The following is a 25,197-nucleotide window of genomic DNA, read 5'->3' on the forward strand; positions in this document are numbered from 1 at the left end:
TGGGTATATGCCCAGAAGAGGTATTGCTGGGTCCTCTGGTAGTACTATGTCCAATTTTCTGAGGAACTACCAGACTGATTTCCAGAGTGGTTGTACAAGCTAAGGTGCAAATATGTTAAGTCATTGTTAATTTCATGCTTAAGAAATTAGTTTTATGTTGCTGAAATAAACACCATGATCAAAGGGAATTTGTGAAGGGACTTTTTTGTTGTTGTGTTGCAGTAAATCTCCAACTCTAATATGCCCTGGGAATGAAAACACAACTCAGTTAGTATGATTATATGCTGTGTGCCTAATTGGGCAGATCTACCACTTTACTATCCTCTATGAGACCCCTGAGAACTTGTGGTTTCTGCAGGCCATGTGCTTCTGCTCAGCTTTTCTTCTTCTTCCTCCTTTCTGAGTCCTCTTCCCTCTTCCATTTTCTCCTTCTTCTTTCTCTCCCTCAACCTTCTGCTCCGCCTTCCCTTCATCTGCCCAATCCTCAGCTCTCCTTTATTTTACAAATGAAGGTGGGAAGTAGGTTTACAGGTAATCACCTGAGTGCTGACTCATTCCTTGTTCACAATCCCTCACAGAAGAATGGAATTAATATCAAGTATGATTATCCCCAGAGATATCTGCAACATTTCTCCCTGCACCTGGCTATGTCTTGATTTTAGATTAAATGCCATCTGAAAACCATTCCCTCAAATCTGTTCCTCTCAAAGTAAAAAGCCTGAGTTGGATAAGAGACTATTTAGGTTTTCAACCCTATCAGAAATTCAAGAGCGACTGATATTAACTGAAAATGTATAGGAAGCTTAACAGAGCTTCCAAAAGTTAGCCAATTTATAGAGACCACTGATCACTTGGACAGTCCCTTACTTCAACATGTTGGAGCATTGGTCTAGAGCCTACTGGCCAGGGTCATCTGCCAGACTCAGAGAAACAAGAATATTAAGGACTAACCTACTCTGTCTCAGCAGAATCAAGCTTACCTAACCTGTATTTCTGTCCTTTCTTTGGACAGTATTATGTCTGTAGATGAAATGAGGCAGTTCTTGCCTAGTGGCTGTTTTGTCACAACTGGAGTAATTTCAAAGATGCTCAGTTTCTTCTTTGAATCCAAGACAGAAAAAGCTGTCAGGAGCAGACTAGTCTCAACAAGTGAATAAATAACATTAAACCTCACTTTCTGTAGACTTCTAATGTTTTTTGAAAACCAACTATATGAGGTAATCTGGACAGTTCTCAGTTATCTCCTCTAAGCCATTTCTGATTAAAATAACTGAAAACACTCTAACAATAAACTTAGAGCCATGAGTTTATTTGGCCTTTAACTCACAGGCTTAAACATCTCAGATCTGTTTATAATAACAGTGAAAGACTCCCGAAGGGAGACCCTCACTCAAGTCTCGAAATGGCTGCAGACCCCCAAAGACTCACGAGAGACCAAGCTTAATGCAATTACATGAGGCTTTATTCGGGAAAAACCAGACCTCTGGGGACTACTCATATCCCACACAGGGGTGGAGAAGTCAGCCAACAACAACAACAAAAAGGACTCTCTCTCTCTTTTTTTTAAAATTTATTTATTATTATTTTCTTTATTTACATTTCAAATGCTATCCCAAAAGTTCCCTATACCCCACCCCTGCCACTGCTCCCCTAACCACCCACTCCCACTACTTGGCCCTGGTTTTCCCTTGTGCTGGGTCATATAAAGTTTACAAGACCAAGGGGCCTCTCTTCCCAGTGATGGCCAATGAGGCCATCTTCTGCTACATATGCAGCTAGAGACACAAGCTCAGGGGGTACTGGTTAGTTCATATTGTTGTTGCACCTACAGGGTTGCAGCCCCTTACAACTCCTTGGGTATTTTCTCTAGCTCCTCCATTGGGGGCCCTGTGTTCCATCCAATAACTGACTGTGAGCATCCACTTCCGTGTTTGCCAAGCACTGGCATAGCCTCACAAGAGGCCGCTATATCAGGGTCCCTTCAGCAGAATCTTGCTGGCATGTGCATTAGTATCTGGGTTTGGTGGCTGATGATGGGATGGATTCCCAGATGGGGTAGTCTCTGGATACCTTTCATCTTAGCTCTAAATTTTGTCTCTGTACCTATATCCTTTCATGGATATTTTGTTCCTTATTCTAAGGAGGAATGAAGTATCCACATGATGGTCATCCTTGGTTTTCTTGTATTTTGCAAAATGTAACTTGGGTATTCTAAGTTTCTGGGCTAATATCCGCTTATCAGTGAGTGCATATCTAGTGACTTCTTTTGTGATTGGGTTATCTCACTAAGAATGATATCCTCCAGATACATCCATTTGCCCAAGAATTTCATAAATTCATTGTTTTTAATAGCTGAGTAGTACTCCATTGTGTAAATGTACCACAGTTTCTGTATTCATTCCTCTATTGAGGGACATCTGGGTTCTTTCCAGCTTCTGGCTATTATGAATAAGGCTGCAATGAACATAGTGGAGCATGTGTCCTTATTACCAATTGGAAAATCTTCTGGGTATATGCCCAGAAGAGGTATTGCTGGGTCCTCTGGTAGTACTATGTCCAATTTTCTGAGGAACCACCAGACTGATTTCCAGAGTGGTTGTACAAGCTTGCAATCCCACCAGCAATGGAGGAGTGTTCCTCTTTCTCCATAACCTCTCTAGCATCTGCTGTCACCTGAAGGACCCTCATTTTATGGGCCCTCATAGGGGAGAAAGTAGGAGGGATTAGGGGATTTCCAAATCACCTGTCTGTGCACAGGTGCAAAGGTGATGCATTTCTATTGGCTAACAGCTAACATGTGGGGCAGCTCTGGATTGGTCCCATCTGAAGTTGCTGGGTAAATTTTCTGATTTCAGCCTAGCAACCAGACCACCAACACTTGGTTGCGGGCTGCAATGGTTGGCAAATACATGGGTTCAAAAACATTCAGAACATGGGCAAACACACGGGTTCAAGGACAGGTCAGACTATTATGTCCAGATATTTTCTGAATCAATGAGGCAAGTTAAACTTTTACTTTCTCCCAACATTGGGGTCCATCTCACCAGTCTCGGGGCTTTTAGTAATTCTTTCGTTCTATCAGGACCTTTCATTCCCCACTTCTTCTAGTTTCTAGTTCTAATCTTAGAACTACACTTCAACCTCTTCTTCTAGAGTTTGTAGAGACTGGTACTGCTGCTTTAACACCAACAACTGGACTGCACTAACTCTCTCCATGACAAAGGTTACCAGCCTATTAAGAATTAACCGCCCATAGTCAGTAGCAAAAGCAGAATCATTCCTTTTTTGGAGTCTGCTGGCAGCATAGACGCAGCTTAAGAGAATCAGCAACCTTATTCACAATTGTCTCAGTGTCTGTAGATCAGGACTAGATCTCCAACCTGGAAGTTATGGGGCACCACCAAGTCTCTAGGTCTGTAGGCCTCTTTGATCTGCTCCCAGGCAGTCTTTCTGATGACCTCTAAGGCTTTTAAGCAGGGGAGGAATGAAGGATTAAAGTTATACTCTAGTGGATCTAGTATTACTCCAGCCTCAGTGAGTGGGGGAGGCCCCCCAAACAGGATCAAATAGGGAGTGAGCGTAAACCTTCCAGGTGTGTTTCTAACCCAGAATTAGGCAAATGGAAGGAGAGATATCCAGTCATACCCACTGGTCTCCAAGGTCAATTTAGTCAAGGTCTCTTTTAGTGTTCCATTCATTCTTTCTACCTGTCCTGAACTCTGGAGTCTATAAGCACAATGTAACTTCCAATTAATTCCCAGTATGGTGGCCAGTCCCTGACTTACCTGGGCAACAAAGGTGGGTCTGTTATCTGACTCTATTACCTTAGGTATTCAGAATCATGGAAAAATCTCTTCCAGGAGCTTCTTGATCACGACATTGACAGTTTCCTTTTTAGTTGGGTAGGCCTCCCTCCACTCATCCTGAAAAGATATCTACAAAGACTAAGAGATACTTGTTACCATATTTAGCTGGTTTTACTTCAGTAAAATCTACTTCCCAATAGGCTCTGGGGCGATCTCCTCGTACCCTTCTTCCTGGAGTATATCTTGCATGTCCAGCATTAGTCACAGCACACAGTACACAGTTTTTAACTATGGTCTCTACAACCTCAGAGAGCCCCAAAACATAATAAGTAGATTCTTTGACCAAAGTTTGTAGGTGTCTAGCCCCCAGGTGGGACAGCTGGTATAAATTTTCAATGTATTCCTTCTCTTCTCTCTGTGGTAATATTACCTTGTCACCATCGGTGACCCCTTGACCTTGAGAGTTTTGTATAGCAAACCTTAATTTATCCATTAGTTTTATATCTTCAGGGGAGTATTTAAAACTTTGGCTATACAGTTCCAGTTCTGGCGAAACATCCTCCTGAAAACCTATCTGCTGGGTTCTAAAGGGAAGTATTTTAGGACCGTGAGTGGCTTGTTTAGTCTCAGCGACAGCCATGTTGTTCCCTCTTGTCACAGCATTGAGTCCTTTTTCAAAAAGGGTGTAGGATTCTTAAACGCCTGGGGTAACCGTGTCCAGGTCAGTTGTCCCATTTTTCCAGTGTCAGGGTCTCTCCACTCAAAGGCAAATATAGGCTGATTGGAGGAATGTAACTTTAAGCAAAAGAAAGCATCTTTTAAATTAAGTACTGTGTACCACTTTTGCTCTGGAGGAAGTGAGCTGAGGAGGTTATAGGGATTAGGAACCATTGGGTGAATGTCTTGGACCCTCTTGTTGACCTCTATTAGGTCTTGGACAGGTCAATAGTCACTCATGCTGGGTTTCTTTACTGGCAGCAGAGAAGTATTCCAGGGTGAATGGCAAGGCACCAGAATACCTTGTTGTAACAGTCTCTGAATATGAGATTGAATATGAGGGATAATTCCATCCCTCGCCTCACGGCTCATGGGGTATTGCCGCACCCCTATAGGGGTAGCATCTGTCTTTAATCCCATGACTATGGGGGGTACTCTGACAGCCATTCCCATGCCTACAGTCTCTGCCCATGCTCTAGGGAAGGCAATAAACCAGTCCTTCAGTTCTGACATTTCTGCTTGCTTTATGCATTCATGCAAAGGATATTCTTCCTCAAGCTGCAGAGCTAAATCCATGGAGCTGGGGGATTCCCAATTTAATTTAGTCAAGAGATCTCTCCCCAGGAACGGTGTGGGACACTACGGGATAACCAAGAAAGAGTGACTTACTTGTCCTCTCCCTAAATCTATGGTACATGCAGTAGTCCAGTAGTATTGTTTCTGACCTGTGGCTCCGATTACTATGGTTCTTTTATTTTTACAGGAAGTCCATAGGGGTCCCCTCCACAGTTTGGGTTACCCTAGGCTCGAGAAGGGTGTCTGAGCCCCATCTCCCATAATCATCATCTTTTAGGGCCAGAAGCAACAACTGAGAAAGTTCATCAGATTTGCCTGTGACATATCTATGAAACACTCTCTTCATTGATATAGGTTCCCAATCCACAATGAGCAGTATAGTACCTACTTAGATAAGTCTAAGTTGTGTAAGAACTGTAGTTGAAGGGGAGGCTGAAGGCAAGCTTGCATGACTTTATGATTTCTTAAGTGCCTGCCTCTATTATCTTATCTTCTCCCATCATGGCATTCCTTCTTAATTGATGATAATCTATTAAATGGCAAAAACAACAGCAATAACAATGTTGCGATAAATCACCAACCCAAATATGCCCCAGGAATGAAAACACAACTCAATTAATATGAATACATGCTATGCACCTACACTGGGTAGATCTATCACTATACTACCATCTTCCAGAACTATGAGACCCATATGTCACAGGAAAATCTGATGAACTCTCTTAATTGATGTTGCTTCAAGTACTTTATATTGATAATTCTAAGCATGGAATATTACTACTTGTCAACTTTGACACACAAATTCGTAATTTAAAACTATTACCTTTCATTCTTTCTGTCCAGAGATGTCATCTATTTTTAAGCTTATCAAGTTCCCATGTCCAAGTAGCAAATATAAAGTAAGAATCCTTAATTGTTCCTTCTTTGCACTTTCCTTTTCTTCAGTGTTCTGCTGTCATTATTTTAAATGTAGTCTTTTTTAAAAAACAAAACAAAACAATTTTGAATTAGATATTTTCTTCATTTACATTTCAAATTCTATCCCAAAAGTCCCCTATACACCTCCCCCACCCTGCTCCCCAACCCACGCACTCACACTTCCTGGTCCTGGCCTTCCCCTGTACTGGGGCATATAATCTTTGTAAGACCAAGGGCCTCTCCTCCCAATGATGGCCTACTAGGCCATCTTCTGCTACATATGCAGCTAGAGACACAAGCTCTGAGAGTGCTGGTTAATTTATATTGTTGTTCCTCCTATACAGTTACAGACCCCTTCAGCTCCTTGGGTACTTTCTCTAGCTCCTCCATTGGGGGCCCTATGTTCCATCCAATAGATTTCTGTGAGCATCCACTTCTGTATTTGCCAGGCACTGGCATAGCCTCACAAGAGGCTGCTATATCAGGGTCCTGTCAGCAAAATCTTGCTGGCATATGCAACAGTGNNTGTGTTTGGTGGCTGATTATGGGATGAATCCCCAGGTGGGGCAGTCTCTAGATGGTCCTTCCTTCCAACTCAGCTACAAACTTTGTCTCTGTAACTCCTCCCATGGGTATTTCCCCCCATTTTAGGGAGGAACAAATTATCCACACTTTGGTCTTCCTTCTTCTTGAGTTTCATGTGTTTTGCAAATTGTATCTTGGGTATTCTAAGTTTCTGGGCTAACATCCACTTATCATCTAGTACATATCATATGAGTTCTTTTGAGATTGGATTACCTCACTGAGGATGATATCCTTCAGATCCATCCATTTGCCTAAGAATTTTATAAATTCATTGCTTTTAATTGCTGAATAGTACTCCATTGTGTAAATGTACCACATTTTCTGTATCCATTCTTCTGTTAAAGGACACCTGGGTTCTTTCCAGCTTCTGACTATTATAAATAAGTCTGCTATGAACATAGTGGAGTATAGGTCCTTATTACCAGTTGGAACATCTTCTGGGTATATTCCCAGGAGAAATATTGCTGGATCTTCTGGTAGTACTATGTCCAATTTTTGAGGAACCACCAGATTGATTTCCAGAGTGGTTGTACCAATTTGCAATCCCAGCAGCAATGGAAGAGTATTTCTCTTTCTCCACATCCTTGCCAGCATCTGCTGTCACCTGAATTTTTGGTCTTAGCCCTTCTGACTGATGTGAGGTGGAAAATCAGGGTTGTTTTGATTTGCATTTCCCTGATGATTAATGATGTTGAATACTTTTTCAGGTGCTTCTCAATCATTTGGTATTCCTCAGTTGAGAATTTTTTGTTTATCTTTGTATCCCATTTTTAATGGGGTTATTTAATTTCTGGAGTCCAGCTTCTTGAGCTCTTTGTATATACTAGATATTATTCCCCAATGGGAATTAGGATTGGTAAAGATCCTTTCCCAATATGTTGGTGGCTTTTTTGTTTTACTGAAAGAGTCTATTGCCTTACAGAAGCTGTGCAATGTTATGAGGTCCCATTTATTGATTCTTGATCTTACAGAACATGTCATTGCTGTTCTGTTCAGGAAATTTACCCCTGTACCCATATCTTCAAGGCATTTCCCTACTTTCTCCTCTATAAGTTTTAGTGTCTCTGGTTTTATGTGGAGTTCCTTGATCCACTTAGACTTTAGCTTTGTACAAGGAGATAAGAATGGATCAATTCAATTCTTCTACATGATAGCTGCCAGTTGAGCCACCACCATTTGTTGAAAATGCTGTATTTTTTCCACTGGATGGTTTTAGCTCCTTTATCAAAGATCAAGTGACCATAGGTATGTGGGTTTATTTCTGGGTCTTCAATTCTGTTCCATTGTTCTACTTGTCTGTTGCTGTACCAGTACCATGCAGTTTTTTTTCACAATTGTTTTGTAGTACAGCTTGAGGTTAGGCATGGTGATTCCCCCAGAGGTTCTTTTATTGTTGAGAATAGTTCTTGCTATCCTAGGGTTTTGTTATTCCAGATGAATTTTCAAATTGCCCTTTCTAACTCTGTGAAGAATTGAGTTGGGATTTTGATGGGGATTGCACTGAATTTGTAGATTGCTTTCAGCAAGATAGCCATTTTGACTATATTAATCCTGCCAATCTGTGAGCATGGGAGATTTTCCATTTTCTGAGATCTTCTTCAATTTCTTTCTTCAGAGACTTGAAGTTCTTGTCATACAGATCTTTCACTTCCTTAGTTAGAGTCACACCAAGCTATTTCATATTATTTTTGACTATTGCGAAGGGTGTTGTTTCCCTAATTTCTTTCTCATCCTCTTTATCCTTTGTGTAGAGAAAGGCCACTAATATTTTTTTGAGTTAATTTTACATCCAGCTACTGCACTGAAGCTGCTTATTAGATTGAGGATTTAAATGTATTTTTTTTATTCTTAATGTTATACATTGTGCACTAACCAGGTGGTAGATGCCATTGTTTTTACTATGACTTTTAACAAGTATTTGATTTTTAAAAAATTTTTGCATTGTGTCAATTGATTTATGTGTGGTGTAGATTGATCTAGTTACTTGTACATCATTTTATCATATGCAGATAGATACTGATGAACTAAGAAGTTATAAAATAGAATACATTTTCATTAACTGAGATAAACACAGTGTTCTAGTTTTGTTTCAAAACTTGAGTCAAATTGGCACCTTTTTACAGTATCTATTATTTTATTGAATTTTCTGTTTTTGCTTGTTTCCTTTGGTAAGTTTGGTAAGCTTGTTGGTGTAACAGAAGTTTTAGGGATGTACTATAAAGGACTGAAAATAGTCCACTAATAACAGATGTCCAACACTACCACATATTCCACTGTGTGACAGCTATCATCTTGGGTACTTTATATGTAGATTTGACTGCCATTCTTACCAAAGATTTTTAATCTAGGTGAAATGTGTCCTCTTAGCAGATAAGTAAATGGAAGCAACTGTAGCTTAAGTACATGATGCCAGGGGTGAAATGAGTTTAGAACCTAGATATAAAAATTTCATAGTAGGTTCCTCTAACAAATACATTCTTTTTTTTTTTAAATGACTTCTTTTATTATACATTATGTGTATGAGTCTCTCAATGAATTTATGTATTCATGGAGGACAAAAGAGTATATTACATTAATTGGATCTAGAGATTAGAGAGTTTTAAGTCAACCAGTGTGGATGCTGGAGACTGAACTCTATTCCTCTGCAAAAGCAATACTTGGTCTTAACCACTAAGATATCTTGTTAGCCTCTAACTAATGGAACCTAACCATTATTTATGCTTGGATTCTGTTATAATTGAAGTATGCTTAATTTTCGCTTCTATGTATGTGTTTCACTTTCCTTGGCAGGATAAACAAGAATTGCCAGAACAGTTTCTAAAACTTTACATTTATAGTTCATGCATGGGCATTGCCTACGTAATCTCTCCCCTTTTCCTCCCCCTTCTCTCTTCTCCTCCTTTCTACTCCTTCCTATGATCATTTCTTTCTTTTACCATTAACAGTATTTAAGCTTTTCACCCCTTGCTCCTTGACAATGAGGGCTATTTGACTCAATAAACACTGAGTTCTGGGTTTAGACAAACTTTAAATGTTCTTGGAGTTATAAGAGTGTTCATCTATAAAAGAAAAAAAAAACATGATACAGCTTTATGTGGATCAAATTTTCATAAATATTAAATGTATTTATAAACCAAGACTTCTGTGATATATGATAAAATCTATAAAACATGCTTAAAACATAAACAATAATTACAAACTAGAACATAATGATACAAAATATTGCTATTTTCATTTTCGCTAAAGAATCTCATATTTTCAGTTCCAGTGATACTGAACTTGAAAATGAAAGCCCATATAACTAAAAATGAGTTGCAGTACTATTTGAATGGGATTTGAATTAGTCTCCTTTGTATTATTCCTTGGAGATAAATTATCTGCCATTTTATTTGAGCAGCTTCCATTCTTCTGACTTTCCCAACAGAAGAAGTTTAACAATAAGGGCAGAGTGTCTTCCATGATGGCAGTATAGACTCTACTTTAAACTCTACTGATGTTTGAAATATTTAGATACTCTATGTTGTTCCCCCAAAAAATGATAGTAAGGAGGAACAGCAACCTGATGGCATGCATCTGTTGCCTATAAAAGAATGGTCAGCCTGGAAATAAAAGTTCTTACAGTTCTTTGTTCAGGAAGAAATTTGAGTGTAGAATGTGAGAGGAAGCCGAGCTTATGCACAGGAGCTCTAGTCTGTAGCTAGTTTGCTGCAGTGTTATATAGTACTGTACTATAGCTGTGCTGAGCAATGTGCTGGGTGCTTGCTTCTCCTTTCAGCTTCATTTGCTTGTGTCTGGGAGAAAAGAAACTTTTATTTGCTTTCCCTGTTATTTTTGTTTGTAGATTAGCTGTGTACTGCCTGTTAACTGTGAAAACATAATGGAATGAAAATGTGAAAGTAAAGATGTAGAGGAAAGAAAAAGAAATTTTATTTTCAAAGAACAGTTATAATATTTCGAATCTTATTTGGTAGGTTCCACATGTTCAGTGTTATAATAATGTTTTCTTTGATTGTTATTAGTATGTTTCTGATTTCATTCTCACAGGAAAAATAGTAGGGAAGGAAGGATGCACTTGTCCTTTTCAAAGGTGGGGATAAATGGTCAGATGTCTTAGAGAAGAGGTAAACAAAATTAACCCAAGATTTTTGATGCTGATAAAGTACAGTTAATGATCTGTTCATTTGTTTGCCTATTTTCATATTGCAGTATTTTGTAGTACTTAGGAATTCCTGGTCCTATGATGTCTAACTCCGAGTTCTAAAGTCCTGTCCAAATGACTTCCAAAGTACGCTATTTATCCATTTCTTAACTGAAACCAAGCCATCTTCAACATAACCCCACAAGATCCTGCTTTCTGGAAAGTAGTCTTATTTGCTGCTAAAAGTGCAAATGAATTTTAACATCTCTTAAGTCATATTGCTTTCACCATGTGCTCATGTTTACACTTACTACTCTCTCATGGTTATACCTACTTATTGTAGATATCTGGTTTCAGTGGGAATTTTACATCTTTCCTGTTTTCTCATTTTTGGCCATTCAGAGATTGTTTTCTGAATTCAGGACAGAATGTTAGACAGAATAGGTATCTGTACGAGGGTGAAACGGAAACTATTACTTGACTAGGTTAGTTTCTTCAGAATCTGTCCTCTTCCTAAGAGGATGATGAATTCCTAGAAGTATACCTGTTTTCATTGATATTGTTACTGACTTTGTTACTTTTAATAACTGATGTAATTTTAGCAATAATAAAGTTATTAAAAATTTAATGTTAGTTTAAATGTAATTTCATTTAAACATTTAACTGTAAGTACTTGTGTATATTTAAATGTCAAATTTATCTTTTTTATTTCCAAATGCTATAGTATAAAACAATTTCAGATACATATGTGTCATTATATCCATGCAAAGGTACAAATTGTAAATTTTATTTTGGACACTCAGGATTTCAACAACATATAGTCAATTAGACTGGTTTTTGTAATAAGCGCTAAAGATGAAAACTAAACTTTCAGATTAACTAATGGTATTTTATTGTGTCCTAGTATATTTACATCTGTGAATAACCAGATTTTTTTTTTCATTCAGTTTTAGACAAGAGTTATGGAGTTACAGGAAAAAGAACTCCAAGTAGAAATGCTTAAAATTACTATGCTGTACACTAGAAGCGTTGATCAGGCTCTGCTGGATTTGATGAATGGATACATTTTCGAACTAATGGTTTTAGTAAAAATTCCTTGATAAAGAAAGATATTTTGAAAATGATACTTGTGTACAAGGACAAATATTTATAGACTGTAGTTAAGGATTAGTAAAATAGTGTTTGCAGATTCTCCTTACTCCTCATGAAAGAAAATTCTCTTTGCAACAAACAGAAACAGGCTACAGAAAAGCACAGCCAGCCAAAATGCAAACTGTGGAGGTCAGTCAAAAAGGATACAAGACGGGATAAAAGAGTAGAAGAACTAGAGGATTAAGGAGTTTGCTGTGAGATTATATGTTTGAGTAACATCAGAAGCCGCACCTATAAAGTCTCAGCAACATGACCACCCAAATATGAGCTGAATAAGGAAGACACTCATGAACATGCCAATCTGGATGGGGAAAAGACCACACAGACCAAACCCTACAAAGAGAACTATAATCAACTGAGTAAAATTGGGAATAGGAGAAATGGGACATAGCAAGGAGGACCACATGCATTGGTTGTTTAATGCTAAAGAGTTAGCTATAAAAACATAAAAAGAAGTAAAATTATATGAACTCAATGGGATATATATGAATATATGAGTATATATATGCATGCAATGACAACTAATATAAAGAAGGGCATTGGTTTGAAGGAAAGTGGGGAAGTACAAGGGAGTGTTTGAAGAGATGTTGTAAATGTTATGATAAATAAAATTACAATTTCAAAAATAAACAAAAAATGCTACTGAGAGAGGATGAATTAGTCTTTCTCAAGAATAAGCTCCTAATTAGTTATCTAATATCAAATGGGGATTCCTAAACACATATATATATGTGTAGCACTAAATGGGTTCAGCGGGCTGTAGTTATGTTTTTATTCGTGTGTGTGTGTGTGTGTGTGTGTGTGTCTGTCTGTCTGTCTGTCTGTCTGTCTGTCTGTCTGTGTCTCTATGTGTCTGTGTGTTTTATAACAATGATTAAAGAAGAGAGTTTATGAGAGTCAACTAAAACTCCTTACATGATGACATGGAGAGATTATATTTTACAGGATGGTACTACCTGAAGTTTTAAGGAGATTTATTTCTGAACAAACTTTCCTTCTTAAAGGCCTTGTTTGAATGAAAATAAACACAAGATAACTTTAAGTCATGAAATGAAGTATCTAAAGTACTTCCTCATTGCTGTTTATGTGTTGTCTCACTCACCTGCTGTGTACCACCCACTGGCCAATCAATTACAGACAATCAGCAAAAAGCAACAGCAATAACCAGCAGGCAAGATGGCAAAGGGTTTAAGCTGCCAAGCCATGAGTGCTTACGAAAGATGCAGCCCCTAGAATAACACAGACTGTACTTCCATTTGGAATCAGCTGAATTGTGTTCACAACAAAACATTGAGTAAAGGGTAAAATTCAGGTAGGTACAGATTATACTTTTACAAATTTCTTTTGGAAATATGAGTAAATATTATTAAATTCTTCAACATGATTGAGTTAGAGTCCTCACGATTTCCTGAGCATGTCTAAGTAACTGTTCATAATGTTTTGCCCCCTGGCATAGATGGCTGAATATGCTTCGTTCATTTCTAATTCTGGAGTAAAAACTTCAAAATAATTTTTATGTTTCCTCCTTAATAATTGCGAACTTGGATTAGTAATCCATATGCAGGGTGCATAATAGAAAAGTGTATTTTAGCAATAAATCTGATAATTTTGATTCTTAATGAAGACAGTTTAAATTTCCAATATATATATACATATATGTGCATATACACACACATATAGATAACAGTATATGTATAGATATGTACATTACATACATGCGTATATACACACATTTCCATACATATGCATATATGTATAATAAAATCATGTACTTCCATGCTGTACATTTTTATTTTTATTTGATGAGATTTATATCTAGATATTGAAATCTTTTCATATTCATGTGTGTATGTGCTTGTTGGATTTCTATAACATATGTTCCAAAAGTAATCACATACATCTTGCTGCTATATAGTAGCTATTAATTCTAATATTATCAAGCTACATGAGAAATAAGAGAGCTAATAATTTAGCATTGGATTATAGGACTAAATAATTTGAAAAGGAAATTCATGAACAATGTGCCAGTTTAGTGTAATATATATCTTTACACACATATATGGGAATATCAATAAATTACTGTAAAACTTAGAAGGATAAAATGTTATTTCTGGTTTTGACAGTAATGAAAGATTCACAAATAATGTTTAAAGCTAGAGTATATTGCTTATAATGAGCTCAATTTTTTAATCATTATTGAATAGTTAACTTATTTACTCTAGCAATAATTCTCACAACTTGTGTACTTTTTAATTGTATTTCCAGAACATCTTATAAACACGAGTTTCCTTTAACAAGTATGTCAGATTCCCATAAAATTCTACTCTTCTGGTTCTGAATTTTCAAACTCTTCAATCATGCTTATAGAAAAATCAAAGATTTGTCAAATAATGTAGTACACACACACATACACACACAAACACACACACACACACACAACTAAAACACAAATTTAACAGAACAGTATTTATTAAGGTTTTTTTCATGTATGAAAACAAAATCTTCATTACTGAGTTACAACTCATACAGTGAAGCAGGCACACTCAAATTTTTGTAGCCTGTCAAGTTTGTTAGAATATAGGGATAGTTTTGACTAAGACATTGGGCATTTCTTAGTCTCAGGGTCATTGTCTTATCCCACCTTATGAAGAACACCCTAAGAAGCAGAGGCTACTATCTGTATAGTTGTTTCTACATAGATTGGTCTGAATAGGTTTTGAATTGCATGAGAAATATGCGTGGCTTCTTACAAAAAACATGATGCCATAACCTGCATGTAAGTGGGGCCATTCAACTTCCAGCTTTTTGGGGTTTAGATTGGGCAGAGGTCACAGCCTAAGGTTTTCATATCTTCTGAAGCTGTGTGCATAGCCCCAGGAACATTTATTACCCCCTCCTGTACATGTGTCCCTTTAGACTCTGAGAGATATATCCCAACAACTGGAAGCCTCCCAGAACACTGTACTTGCCATTGTTTTATTTTAAGCACTTACATTAACCTAAAATTTGCCTCCATTGTTATCTATGGCCTGTAGCATGTAGTTTGTACTACCCTGCTTTAAGCTCTGGGCAGAACATGCGATTAGCCCTGCCCATGTTCCCTCGGATCCATGTATGAAACACACACACACACACACACACACACACACACACACACACACACAAATACACACACACACACACACATACACACACACAGACAAGCTTATTTTTGATATGCTTTAGCTCTATGGCTGGGCTCTTCTAAGCTTTCCTAGCCTATCATATTCATCTTTTCACTTCCAGCTCACTAATTCTGAATCTGCCCTCAACATCATCATCAGTTATCATCTTTAGTCCTAACTCAGCACCCTAAATCTGCCCCCAGCTTAGTTGCATTGGTAACCTCCAACTTGCTACCCCAGGCACATCTTGGGACACTTCCAATGGTCACTACACCCTAGATCTCACATAGCTGGAGACTCTTTCTTCCTCTGAAGCACAAAGAGTCTCTTCTCTTGAGCAGAGCATCTGCTACCTTGCTTGAGGGGAAACTGGAAGTCCTGCCTATTCCACTCAACTCATTGGCTGCTAGCAACTTTATTGATTGAACAAGAACCAATTGGAGTATGTTGTGCCTTCATTTTCATTAAATTCTAAAAAGTCTTTCATTTCTTTCTTTATTTCTTCCTTGACAAAGTTATCCTTGATTATAGCACTGTTCAGCTTCCATGTTTCTCTTGGGTTTCTGTTGTTTTTGTTGCTATGGAAGACCAGCCTTAGTCCGTGGTGATTTGATAGGATGCATGGGATTATTTCAATTTTCTTGTATCTTTTGAGGCCTGTTTTGTGACTAATTATATGATCCATTTTGGAGAAGGTTCCATGAGGTGCAGAGAAGAAGGTTCTGTAGTTATCTGTTAAATCCATTTGGTTCATAACATCTGTTAGTTTCACTGTTTCGATGTTTAGTTTCTGTTTCCATGATTTGTCTTTTGATGAGAGTGGGGTGTTGAAGTCTCCTACTATTATTGTGGGAGGTACAATATGTGCTTTGAGCTTTAATAAAGTTTCTTTTATGTATGTGGATACTCTTGCATTTGGAGTATAGAGTGTTCAGAATTGAGAGTTCATCTTGGCAGATTTTTCATCGCATGATCTACTATGTTCTTAGCAGCCTTATTTATAATAGCCAGAGCTAGAAAGAACCCAGATGTCCTTCAACAGAGGAATGGATACAGAAAATGTAGTACATTTACACAAAAGAATACTACTCTGCTTTTAAAAACAAGACTTCATCAAATTCTTAGGCAAATGGATGGAACTAAAAAATATCCTGAGTGAGGTAAGTCAGTAGCAAAAGAACACACATGGTATGAACTCACTGATAAGTGGATATTAGCCAGAAGCTCGGAATGCCCAAGATACAATTCACAGATCGTATGAAGCTTAAGAAGAAAGAAGACCAAAATATGAATGCTTCAGTCCTCCTTAGAAGGGGGAACAAAATAACATGGTAGGTGGAGGGTAGGAGGGACTTGGGAGGAAGAGAATAGGGGGAAGGGGCAAAGGGGGGACAGGATCAATTATGAAAGAAGTGGATGATACACAGAGGGTCAGGAATTTGAACAGAGGTATGTAACAGTGGAGGAATTGGGGCTAATCACCAGCAAGTTCCAGATGCTGTGAAAAAGAGACTCCCAAAACCCAACAGGGATGAGATTAGCTGAAATGCCCAACAAAGGGAGGGAGACCATATCCAGAGGCTAAGAAAGGCCCCAGGTTGGAGGATGATGCCATCCATTCTTCTCCAAATTCTTAACCAAGAATTGTCTAAAGAAAATGCAGGGACAAAGTGTGGAACTGAGAATGAAGGAAAGGCCATTCAAAGACTGCCCCACCTGAGGATCCATTCCATATACATACACCAAACCCAGACACTAGTGCAGATGCCAAGAAGTGCTTGCTAACAGGAGCCTATTAAAGCGGTCTACTGAGAGGCTCTGCCAGAGCCTGACAAATACAGAGGGGATGCTTGAGCGAACCATTGGACTTAGCATTGGCTCCCAAACGGAGGAATTAGAGAAAGGACTGAAAGAGCTGAAGGGGTTTGCAACCCAATAGGAAGAACAACAATATCAACCAACCAGTCGCTCCAGATCTCCCAGGGATTAAACTACCAACCAGAGTACACATGGAGGGACCCATGGCTGCAGCTGCTTATGTAGCAGAGGATGGCATTGTCTGGCGTTAATAGGAGGAGATGCCCTTGGTCCTGTGAAGGCTTGATTCCTTATTGTAGGGGAATACCAGGGAGGTGAGGAGGGAGGGAGTAGGTGGGAGGGGGAGCATCCTCATAGAAGCAGGAAGGGGGGATTGGATAGGGTGGTTCCAGAAGGGAAACCTGAAATAGGGATACTATTTGAAATGTAAATACAGAAAATATCTAATAAAAACAAAAGAAAAGTAAACAAAACAAAATGAATGAACTAATGTTGAACAGGACCTTTAGGTTCCTGATCAAAACATCAGAACTACTCCCTACAATGGCCTGAAGTATCTGTGATATCCAACTATTGCTGTTGACATCTTTAGCAAGTGTCTTTACAGAAAAGACTATTTTCCCTAGGCAAGTTTCAACCAGTGAATTAAAGACAGCCTTATGAGTGGATTCTTTCCACTAGTCATCAGATGTGGGAACTAATGGCAATTCTCTGGGTATCTGGTTTAAAGAAGGTCAACCTTTGGTCTCAGAGGGTTGTACCAGTTTTTGAGTCAGCTAAATTCCCTTTGGCCATAACTTCAGAATTTGAAATAACCTGCCTGTGAGATGGAGTGCTGATAATAAGGTAAATTGAACAGGTCTAAAAGTTTACTGTGTGTGTGTGTGTGTGTGTGTGTGTGTGTGTGTGTGTTGTATTGATTTGTTTTCTTACCAAGATTCAGACTTCTTGGTTTACTCTAAACCTTTGTTTAATGTGCAGAATTTTGAAAAGGCTCCTCTGACGATTTCAACATTGCTCTCACAGTTTCTGAAGAGAAGAAAAAATTAGAGATCTTCGTTTTACCATATTCACTGACATTGTTTTCTTATCTTACACATTATAGTATTCTAACTTGTTTCTATTGAAACAATAACACTATCAAATAAATTAATTTCATGGAACTTAGGTTGCATTCCACATATTTAGAAGTCAAGGTACTAAAAAGCCTGAGTCATGTAAAGCACAAATGTGGATGTAATATCATATCTGTAGACCAAAAATAATTTACTAGTATATGAAGAAAGAAAAGATGAGAGCATATTGGAAGCTTCAGAATAACTTATGCTCCCACCTGGTATGTTTACCAGGATGACTGGAAAGTAGGAAGCAAAAATAAATTGTATCTATGTTATTTTCATAAGCCACCTACCTGAAGTTCCTTCTCAAACATAAATATTTACCACATATTTATCTATTTAGCCCATAGTTACTGTGAAGCACAACAGTAAATGTCAATTCCAAAACCAACAGTTCACACTTGCCTAAAACAAACGTTATAAATCAGTGTTTAAAGTTTTAGTGTATTTAGAGTTTAATAGCTTTCTGGTGTGCTTACTTCCAATTTCTTTCTTTTTTTTTTTTTTTTTTTTTTTTTTTTTATGCTGCTGACATTCAGAATATCTGAACACACTTGGAACTTTAAAACTATTATGGACTGAATTGTGTGATTCCCCAAATTCATATATTGAACTTGTAACCCACAGTCCTTTAAAATGTGACTACACTTAGAAATATGATCTTGGCTATATGGATGGGCTTTCTTTTAATATAATTAGTGTTTTGTAAGAAGAAAAGGCAATGGAACAGATAAAACATAGAGAAGAGATATGTGGAGATAAGGGGATGCAACCTGCTAAGCCAGAGGAGGAACATCAGAAAAACTAAGCCTGCGGATGCTAACATTATTGACTTATCCCTTGTAAGACTGTGGAAAAGTACATTTTTATTGTTTAAACCACCTAGTCTCTGACATTTTATTACAGGGTTTCTAATAGACAAAATCATTTCTGTCTATGTAAAATTTGCTCCTGCCACTTGCTTTTTCATTTGTTTATACCATTTATTTATAATGACATCTGTTTCATTTAAATCATTATAAAGTATAATATAAAACTATAACAATTCACCTTTCCCTCTAATTCTCCACCACACTCAGCACCCACATTTTGATAATAATTACTGCAGTTTTCATAAATGAGCAGTTTTATCTCTCCATTGGGATTTTCTTCTAGGCTTTGACTACTTTGTAAATCCTGAGCAAAATGTTACCCCAGGAATAGTTGGAATAAGTTTGTCCTTGTTTTCCTTTCTATGTCCTCTGAGATGTAGCGCCCTCCATTCTTTTGCCTTAAGCCAGGCTGAAGGCTTTGTTGTAGAAGCAGGCTCCTGTAGCAGTGGGCATCCCTTCTTTTTCTTGGTCAAAATCTTTGAGCTGCTCAACCTCTGTGCCTTCAATTCCAAGCCAACTGATGTACTAAGAACATCTCTCTGTCTAGGTTAGATCTGCTCATGGGGTTTTATCCCTGTTTGAGTAGTGAGACGGCTCAAATCATGTGATCAGTGCACACAGAAGACTATGTTGGCGGAGGTTTACTATGTCGGCGGAGGTTTACTTCCTTGTGCCTTTGCCTTTTATCTTCCATATTGAGTTTCCTATAAACACTCACTAATTTAAAGTTTGGAAAGTCTATAAATCTCAATCCCACTATAAAGAATTGCATATTTGTCTAATCATTTTCATTTTATATAAAGATTATTATTAAGTTATTTTAACTAAATAGAAATACTTAAACCATTTTCTCTTTTCATTTTTGTTTTTTTTCTTTCTTAATCATACTTTGGTCAATCTCCACTTTATGTGTAGATTTTTTTTTTTAGTTATTTCAAAACAGAAATACTTGAACAATAATTTTATATTTTCAATCTGTTTTTGTTGTTGTTGTTGTTGTTGTTGTTGTTCTTTGTTTAGTTTATTTTGGTGGGGAAGACAAATAACTTCCCTGTGGCATTAAGCTGATGTTCCTCCCTAGCCCCTTTTGTCATCATGATTTAAAGGGATTATTTTGTCCTCAATGGCTCAGGCAAGTTATAAAGAGCGGATCTAAAGAGTTGGCCATATTTAAAGGGCATCACTTCCACATGTGCTGAGATACTCTGGAAGTTAATTGTGCCAAGAAATAAAAGTCCAAAGCTATTAATCTTTTTTTAAGCACACTAAAACTTTAAGCATTAATTTATACTATTGAACAAGTATGAGCTGTTGGTTTAGAAATTGACTTTTATTGTTGTGTTGGCTATGATTATGTACTAAACAGATAAATTCTGGGTTTGAAATATTTCTTATATAAATAACATTTGGTTAAAAATATTTTAAGAGGTAATACAAACAAACCACTAACAAACAAATTATCTCATAGTATAGCATCTTAGATTTGGAGAGTGTTTTTTTTTTTTTTTTTTTTTTTTTTATCACAGCAACAATTATACATAATACAGATAGAATGAAATATGAATGTATTTGTCCTGTTTTGTTTTGTTTTTTGTTTTAAATAGGATTATAATATATAATATAATGAGTCATTTAGAGTTAAAAATCTGTGGGCACCTGGGAGAGAGCTTTGGCAACTTCTTTTGTTTCTCGTATGTACTTTTTGATGTCAATTTCCCCAAGGATGCCTCATAGACTTCATTCCCTTTGAATTGCATTGAGTAATGACCTCCCAAGGCTATTTCTGCTTTGAATGAGCCTTCTCAGGAGCAAAGAGATCTGCCCTGCTGGGAAACCTCACACTGGCTGCATATCACATTCTGGAAGTTCATAGACATAGGATTCACTCCCAGCAGCTGTGTTATGATGCCATCCTGTGCATCCCTCTCTCACTTGAGACAGATTCAATTTTACCAATCAAGGGAATTCTCTATTTTGACCATATGTACTTACTTCAAAGACAGTAAGAAACTAAAAATTCAAATTTGGAAAAGAAAAAAACTTTGAAAATGAATGGGTAAATCTTCAGATAACTTAGATTTATGTTTCTTGGAGCAGTGAAACTAGTTTTAAAATGAGCAATGGGCTCAGGTTGGATTTTTTTCTTCAGGGTGCTGGATGCTGAGAAGCATATCAAAGAGGCAACAGGCAGGCTAGAGAAGCATTCACTCTTACTATAATGCAAGTATGGCAAGCCTAACAAAAACATACAAAAAGTGTAAGATTACACAGAGTGGACTCCTGAAGTCAATTTGGTTTGACAGGGCTCAGTTTATACATTTCTTTTAGAAGATGGTGTGCCAAATGACTGCAATTTCTTCTAGCTTTTGCATTGTAATTCAGTAGATATGAGCATTGTAGGTATTAAGGAAAGTATAAAAGTATTAAGTGGCAAATTATGAACGTTTAAAAATGTGCTAGAAGGATACAATTTTAGTTTTAAGGGAAGTCACTATTTATACTGGCATTTAGAAAGAATGGCATAGGAGAGTAAAAATGTAGAAATACAAGTAGATAACAGGAAAGACACTCAGAGGAGATGGTGGCTGTTAAATGTAAAATTAGTACATCTTCATGTATGGAGGAGACTTGAAACGACAGATGCATATTTTGAATCAATTTCTCAAGAAGCCAGGTTCTATGGCATATACTTTATATCAGAAAAGGGGAGTAGCACAGAAATGCATTTTGAAAAACTATGTAGAATTGGTAAAATAAAAGTTAATAGAGTGGAAATATGGAAATCATCTAGGAGGCTTCTGCTGAAATGAGACATGGATGAGCAAGATCTAGGTTCAAGGCAATGGGAATTGAAAACAACAGAAAGGATGAATCGACTTGTTAAACCATGATGCGAGGACTGAGAATACTGAACTCTGACCAAACTGCTCAATGCCTTGGTGATCAGCTCCACAGAAAGTTCTCTTTCCTCTGTTTCCTGAAGAATTTTAGGTATTCTTCTTCTTCTTCTTCTTCTTCTTCTTCTTCTTCTTCTTCTTCTTCTTTTTGTTTGTTTTTTTGTTTGGTTTGGTTTGGTTTGGTTTTTTTTCTTTTTTCTTTTTTTTTTCTTTTTGTCATTTTTCTTCAAGGAATACTTTGTTCACATCTCATATTCTCACTTGACAAGTCCAAATGCTTGTTTGGTTCAGTTCTGAAGCCTAACAACAGTCTTCCTCTCAAGTGCAGCCCGTGTCCTTTGGCCCCAGGAGACGTTAACATAGTGTAACCAACATTCTGATTAGGTCTGTGCAGAGGTTGTGATGAGAAAGCGGAAACCATTCAAGGGGATACAAACTTGCTCCAGGAACTGATTGACCTCATATACTTTCCTCTGACTGGAAGCTAAAGACAAGAAATGGGCCCAATTTGTAGCTTTGAAATTTATGAGCTCCAAACTATGCTTATAAAAGTTCCCTGTTCCAATTGGCCGGGGATCACCCTGTAGCCCACAAATTTCAAGGGGAGAGTAGGAGGTGATTCTCTCAGTTTCCTTATAATAAAGAGTTTTGCTATTTAACAAAAACAGCAAAATTGATGCAACATCTCCAAATCTATGCCTCTAGGTACTGCTTCTCATCTTAGCCACAGGCACATGTATCCATTTATCTAATATAATTAATTACTTAAATTACATACAGCTATCTGTACAATAGTGTATTCAAAGCTAAGATTTATTGTCTGACTAGCCTTCCCCCACTTCATACCTCATACTCACATGCATACACAGACACACAAGCATGCTTGCACACATGATTTCAAGTGCATACACACACACACACACACACACACACACACCTTTCTTCTCCTGTGGTTTGTATTTCAGGGAATATATTACTGTTCACAAAACTTTAGTGTGAGCAGCATTCTCAGTTATCCGTTTCCTTCTCTTATTCCATTAAGCATATTCATTCAAGTCAATAGCCCTATAAATTTTCTGCTTAATGTTCTTTTTTATTTTTCCTTAGACCTTATTATGTACCTAGATAACTTTAACTGTTTTTTACCTAGTGAACTTCTCTTTCCTTACTATGATTTTTAAAGAATGTGATTTTAATTTTCTTTATATTTTTTTATTTCTTTAGAATAAAGCTAAACTCTCTAACTTGAGTACGAAGATTTATTTCAGACTTTCTGTTGACCTCTTGGCTTCATTATTCCCCTTTGCCTCCATCACATTCTGTTCTGTTCCTTTTGAATTAGTATGATATCATTGTTTTCTGACTTTTTTTAGAGGTCATCCGTTTAGCAAAGATATCTGTTTTTCAGTTATTATCTGGATAATGCTTCTTTATTCTTTATTATTCAATTTAGAGTTCATTCACTCCAACAACCTCCTCCAAAAACCTTTCCTCCATCTGAGTAAACTTAAGCTAGGTGACTCTTTTGTCCTATTCTAAAAGCTGCTATATTCTAACAGCCAAATAATTCTCTTGTCTCCTGACTTTTCTGTGCGTCTTTTAACTCTCATGACTTGTAGCTAGAAAGCTTTATAATTGGGACAAGTGTGTGTGTGTGCGTGTGTGTGTGTGTGTGTGTGTGTGCGCGCGCGCGTGTGCTTGCCCTTTTGGCCTTCAGTTCAAGAATATATTCCATTGTGGTGGTAAGGAAGGTGAGGAAGTCATGCTGATGGGATTTGAGGCAGAATTTAGATCCTAGCAGCATGCAGGAAACATTGAGAAGAATCCAGTGCTTTGCTTCCTTTCTCTCCTTTATTCAGTTCAGGAACAAAGCCCATAGAAAAGCACTGCCCACTTACTAGTGCCTTGCTTCCACAGTTACCTAATCTATGTAATACCTCCTTGATATGCGAGAGGCTTGTCACCTAGGTGATTCTAGAGCGGGGTGCCATTATTAGCATTATTAATGTTGTCTGTCTCTGTCTCTCACTCCATCTCCCTTTCTCAGCAAATGTCTTGTAAAGAATAAAGAACATAGAATATAGCAGAGCAGTTATGTCAAACATGTTAGTATTATTTCCATTAATACTAACATATACTATTCTATTGTGTGGATATAAGAGAATATTCTTTCTCACAAAATAAGATTTGGTAGATGATATAAAGAACAAATTTAAAACAGTAAGTTAAGTTGGGTAGAATCTTTGTTACTATGGATTGCTTCGAAGAGAAATCACGACCAAGGCAATATATATATATATATATATATATATATATATATATATATATATATATGGATTTAATTGAGAGCTAACTATATAGTTTCAGAGAGTGAGTTAATGATTATCAAATACTGTAGCAAGTATGGCCCTAGAGCAGTAGCTAAGACCTTACTTTATTCCACACATATGAGGCAGAGAAAGAGATTGAGCTGGACATGGACTTTTGAAACCTCAAAGCTCACTCTACTAATCATTCTCAAAATAGATCCACCAGAGGCCAAAGATTCAAGGACATGGGCCTAGAGGGACTATTCTTATTTAAACAACCGTATTCCACTGTGCTTGTTTGAATATGCTTAGCTTAGGAAGAGGCATCATTAGGTAATGTGGTCTTGTTAGAGTAGGTATGGCCTTGTGTCACTGTGAGGATAGGCTTTGAGACTGTTCTCTTAACTACCTCAAAGACAGTCTGCTCCTGGCTTCTTTGGGCTGAAGATACAGAACTCTCTGTTCCTCCCATGCCATTCTATGCCTGCCTGGATGCTGCCATGATCCAGCCATGATGATAATGGACTGAACCTCTGAACCTGTATGCCAGCTCCAATTAAATGTTTTCCTTCATAACAGTTGCTTTGGTCATGGTGTTTTTTCACAACAATGGAAATCCTAAGAAAGACATCCATTCCTTGGTCTCCAAAGGCTTATATCATAATGCATTTAATCCAACTTCAAAAGTTCCCATAGTTTTCATATTCTCAAGAAAATTTAATAGCACCAAGTCCAAAATCTCTTTTTAGATTCAACAGATATTGATATGAGAGAGAGAGAGAGAGAGAGAGAGAGAGAGAGAGAGAGAGAGAGAGAGAGAGAGACAAGTGTATTGTGAGGCATTGGGCTATACACAGACAGTCTGGTCTCCAGTTGAGCTCAGGTCTGAACCCCAGGACTCAGTGGTGATATTTCACCTACATGGGACAGAAGGAGTTCTCTCATGTCTCCTGGAACCCTGGCTCCTGTTGAAGTTACCGCCCCCTCAGCCCCCACAAGAGAAGCATGGTTAGTAGTCATGTAAGCAATGTCCCAAGCTTCTGACCTTCAGGCTAGACTCCTCCCCAGTTACCTAGCATCAGAAAAGATAGCAGCATACTTTAAGAGGGGCTTTTTGGTTCCTTCTC

This window comes from Mus pahari, chromosome 11 (genome assembly GCF_900095145.1).
Source record: "Mus pahari chromosome 11, PAHARI_EIJ_v1.1, whole genome shotgun sequence".
Classification (NCBI taxonomy): Eukaryota; Metazoa; Chordata; class Mammalia; order Rodentia; family Muridae; genus Mus; species Mus pahari.